The sequence below is a fragment of the Panulirus ornatus genome, chromosome 19 (assembly GCF_036320965.1).
Source record: "Panulirus ornatus isolate Po-2019 chromosome 19, ASM3632096v1, whole genome shotgun sequence".
In the NCBI taxonomy this organism is placed as follows: domain Eukaryota; kingdom Metazoa; phylum Arthropoda; class Malacostraca; order Decapoda; family Palinuridae; genus Panulirus; species Panulirus ornatus.
The window spans coordinates 62,203,520-62,208,519 of record NC_092242.1 but is presented as its reverse complement, the minus strand read 5'-3'; the positions used below and the strand labels follow the sequence as shown (position 1 = coordinate 62,208,519).

Here is a 5,000-nt window from a genome sequence, read left to right as displayed (position 1 = left end):
AAAGTACACTTGCAGTGTAAGAGTCGAGGATGACTGAAATTAACTAACTTTGGAGCTTATGAATGAGGACGACATATACTGAAGGTTAGGAAAAAAGGTTCTGTAAGAACCCCAAGATATGAAGCCACACGAGTGTGGAACTCCACCATCGGACGGGATAAACAGATGATAACAGATGATAAGAGATGATAACAGATGATAACAGATGATAACAGATGATAACAGATGATAACGGATATCGATGATGCCGTTGTAAGTTCCTTTTGGACCAACATCTTCATAACATGGAGTAAGAAACAGGTTGGTTGTATTGCTAACCTACAACCAGCGTGATGACAGATTTGGGTTGTGTTAGATTCATGATTTCTCCGTCTGCCACGGACGTGGTGTCATCACATGTTGTCACAACGGTTACTTGGACAGGTCACGGTCTTTGTCACAGGTTCAGGTCACGGTCTGTGTCACAGGTTCAGGTCACGGTCTGTGTCACAGGTTCAGGTAACGGTCTTTGTCACACATCCAAGTCACGGCTATGTCACAAGATGGTCGTGATTTCAGTAACGCATAGATGGCCTATTCTTTTGTCACATTCACGACGCAGGCGTTACCAACTCATGGCCCCGTGTGTGCCGCCAGGTGGGGGTGGGGGTGGAGAGAGAGAGAGAGAGAGAGAGAGAGAGAGAGAGAGAGAGAGAGAGAGAGAGAGAGAGAGAGAGAGAGAGAGAGAGAGAGAGAGAGAGAGAGAGAGAGAGAGAGAGAGAGAGAGAGAGAGAGACGGGAGACACAAGGCCTGTGAAGTCAGGCTACACCGTCTGGGATCACAATCAGTTTAAAAAAAAAAAAGGAAAAAAGAATTGGCAGAAATTGACCGAAGGGCACGGCTCGCTCCCTCCACTCCACAGTACCGAGGCGCACCACGTGTTGCCACTGCTGTCATGTTGTTTTAGTTGTGGGTGGAAGAATGGCAGCCTGCTGGTGAAGAGTGGCGATCTAAGTTAGTTTACTTTGGGTCGTATATGTCTTTTGTGTACGTGGGGTGGAGTGGGGGTAAAGAGAGAGAGAGGAGAGAGAGAGAGAGAGAGAGAGAGAGAGAGAGAGAGAGAGAGAGAGAGAGAGAGAGAGAGAGAGAGAGAGAGACAGAGAGAGAGAGAGAGAGAGAGAGAGAGAGAGAGAGAGAGAGAGAGAGAGAGAGAGAGAGAGAGAGAGAGAGTGAGAGAGAGAGAGAGGTGATTACCATCTCTCTCTCTCCACACACACACACACACACACACACACACACACACACACACACACATACACATAAGCACAACTAGAGACCAGTATAGAAATCCAACACCAAAAAGTGATGTCACTGTGGATATATGATCATATATCACAGCCGGCTCCCTCCTCCATATATATATATATATATATATATATATATATATATATATATATATATATATATATATACTGATGCCAATATCAGCCAGGAGGTGTTAAGTGCTCAAGGGGTCTTTTCAGAACATCTGAACGAGAAACTTCGAACACAAACTGAGGCAAAGTCACTTCGGACACCAACAGTTCCTCCTCTTCGTCCTGCTCCTCCCCAAAACCTATTGTAACTTTCACACAAAACACAGATGGAGTAAAGAAATCCCCAGCGCTCCGCCATCTTTCCTCCTTCTTCTTTGACAACTTCTCGATAATTTTTAACAAGTTTTCTTTGTTAGTTGGGAGTGTGAGGCGCAAGGAGAGAGAGAGAGAGAGAGAGAGAGAGAGAGAGAGAGAGAGAGAGAGAGAGAGAGAGAGAGAGAGAGAGAGAGAGAGAGAGAGAGAGAGAGAGACATTGTTGTTTGGGGTGGGACGAGGGACAGACTCCTCCAGACCCTTCTAGACCCAGGGACCTGCTGGACACGAAGAATTAAAGGCAGATAACCCGCCTGGAAGGTATTGACGATGTCTATTCCAGGCCGAAGGAACTGATGGAAACGGAGATATGATGAGTAAGCGTATCTCGAGGAGGACTTGCAGACCTGAGGAACTCCTGGGAACAAAGAGGAAGATCTTGAGGTAGACTCTTCCAGGCCTATGAGGCTCCTGGAAATAAAGACGTTCTCGAAGCAGATTATTCTAGACCCAAGGGGCTTTCCTAGAAATAAAGAAGTTCTCGAGGTTGACTATTCCAGACCGAAGGGGCTTCTGGAAATAAACTCCCAAGGTACACTCTTCCAGACCCAAGGGACTCCTGGAATTAAAGAAGCTCTAGACGCAGACCATTCCAGACTAAAGAGGTCTCTGGAAACGAAGGAAAAGTTTATCTAGGGTAGACTTTTCCAGACTCACAGGCCTGCTAGAAACGAAGAAATGGCTGCGAGTAAGATGTCTTGTACCTTCTTCGAGGTAGACCCTTCCAGACCCGTGGAGCTGCTGGAAGCCAAGGAGTGGTAGCTGGTAAGTCGTGTGGCAGTGTCTCAACAAAAGGTCCCGTGATGAATGTTTAGGAAGGGCGGGGGCTCTTGCTTAAGAAGGAGTGAAATATGGATATTACTTCTGGCTCATTTGCATATAACCCATATTTTGCTTAATATCTACATTCTTGCGTTGCTCATCTATGGGACTCGGATTTTACGCAAGGTTTTCAGTCTTGATGATATTCTACGTGTATGTATACCCAAGATAGTCGTGAAAGATAACTTGAAGATATCTTTTTAAATAATAAGTGCTGGAAAGACCCTAGGGATGACTTTCATGTGATGTGCTGACCCGGAAAGGTTATGTTGATCTGACCTACGAAGGTCATGTTGTGTTGACCCAGAAAGGTCATGCTGTGTTGACTGAGAGAGGTCAAGTGCTGGTCATGTTGCGTTGACCCAAGAGGTCATAGTGTTGATCTAAAATGTCATGTCGGGATGTTTTCAGTTTTCACATACGTTTAACAAGTTTGAAATCATACGTAACTATTTCTTTCAGTAAGTTGTTTTATCACATACGGCGAAAGATATTTGGAAAACAAACTCATGTAGGATTTAAGCCATCAGTTTTCCATAGCGAAATGTGTGAAGTTAAAGAGAACATTTTCAAAAATGATTATAGACAGTTTTGCGAGATGGTCCTTCTGGGAGGAAGACAGTGTCAGTCCACGTAACAAGGACATCCAAGGTCTAATATCACAGGAGAAGAGTATGATCTCTAGGACCCTATTGGTAGTCTGAGCTCACCATCTCCGTCGCCTTTGAAATTGGACACCAGCGTTCTCTGTCTCTGCTTGGCAAGCCCCTCCTTCAACGGAGGAGGTAAATTGGTCCTTTGGGGAGAGAGGTTAATTGGTTCTTCAGTTGGGCTGAAGTAAATTGATTCTTTCGCTGGATGAGTTAATTCGCCTTATCGGTGAGAGAGGTAAATTGGTTCTTCGACTGCAGGAGGTAAATTGGTTCTTCGACTGGAGGAGGTAAATTGGTTCTTCGACTGGAGGAGGTAAATTGGTTCTTCGACTGGAGGAGGTAAATTGGCTCTTCGACTGGAGGAGATAAATGGGTTCTTAGCTGAGATCAATAACTTTTTCTTCAGGTAAGTTAGGTCTATAGATTCGTTGGGTACATGATGTAAATTGGTTCTTCGGCGGGATGACGTAAGCTGGTTCTTCGGCTGGATGAAGTGTATTGATTCTTAAGTTGGATGAAGTAGATTGGCTCTCTTGTCTGGATGAGGTGAATTGGTTCTTTGACTGAAGAAGAAATTTCTTATAACACGAGTTTACGAATGATTCTTCAAGGTGGTGAAGTATTGTCTTTGTCTTCGTCGTTTTCCTTCAATAAAGAGGTTTGGGATCAGAGTCACTTATAGTTGTTTGGTTGTTCATTGGCGCCGTTCAGTCGTGGGGTTGCTGGTATGTTCAGTCGTTGAGTCGTTGGCTAATTCAGTCGTGGAGGTAATTTGGTGTTCAGTCGTCCAATTGCTGGGTCGCTCAGTCGTCGATTCTTCTGGTTATTCTGTCGAGTTATAGAACCTTCACAGTCGAAATGATCACATGCCCAGCCAAGTTAATGATCCTTCCAGTCGAATGATTTAGTGGGTTGTTGATGTACTTCACTCATTCGTTCACTTCAGTCAATCAGGTTTATTTCATCGCTCTTCGAACTGCGTACTTACTCGGTCAATTCAGTCAGGAGGCGTTCGTTCAGTCACGTCGATCCCTGGTTTCAGTCAGGGTGTTCAGAAGGACTTCAGTGTCATCCCTTGTGCAGTTCAGTCACTCACTGAAGTCGAAATAATCAGTCAGTATCTTCCTTTATCGGTAACTGGAGCTTATAAAGCTACTTATAAGTCATGCAAAGAGTGACACAGAAACACTGGAAAAATATAGATAATCAGACAGGTTCATATTTGATTGTACTAGAGCGCGGGGATTGGCCAAGGGGCGAGAAGACTTCATCTGATCCCATCCTGATAGGTTAATTGTCTTGGCCTGATTGTAACCTATAATCAAACCCTTCACCACACCACGTATCATATGACCCCCCCAATGTCAGACGTTTGGACCCACTCCAGCCCTGACGCAGAACCCTCTCTGGTTTGTCTGTGGTATGGGCCAGGAGAGCTAGCTAAAACCCCCAAGCCCTTTCCTCACATCGCCGCCCACCTCCTCCTCCCTCCCCTCGTCCCTTGCATGATCTATGTTGACAGTTACATCAACGGTGGCAAGTCGGCCACTGCAGGCAGGTGGAAAAAGAGTAGAGTCAGTCACATCAACGTGGAGAGTCAGCCAGTAACGGTGGCTTCATGGAAAGTCGTTTGAGGTAAAGTTTCTCTTGTATGTTTGAAGTTACCTGTGAAACGACACGTTGGAACGACACAGTAAAACTCATAGTGACATTAGAGCGAGGTATATTTTTCACCCATAAATGCACGAAGCTTTATTTTCTTCAAGTGCCTGTTAGTGCTTGCCAAGCACCGTAACACAAGCGTTTCATTAAATTCATGCATGAGGATCTCACACGTCGCTACAGTACTTGCATCAT

The 5,000-nt window shown here is 45.0% G+C and overlaps 1 protein-coding gene across 1 annotated transcript in view; it reads left to right on the top strand.

Moving 5' to 3' along the window:
- Positions 1-5,000, top strand: part of LOC139755571 (lachesin-like) — a 162,569-nt gene that overhangs the window by 146,344 nt on the left and 11,225 nt on the right. The gene's annotated exons all lie outside the window — the stretch shown is intronic.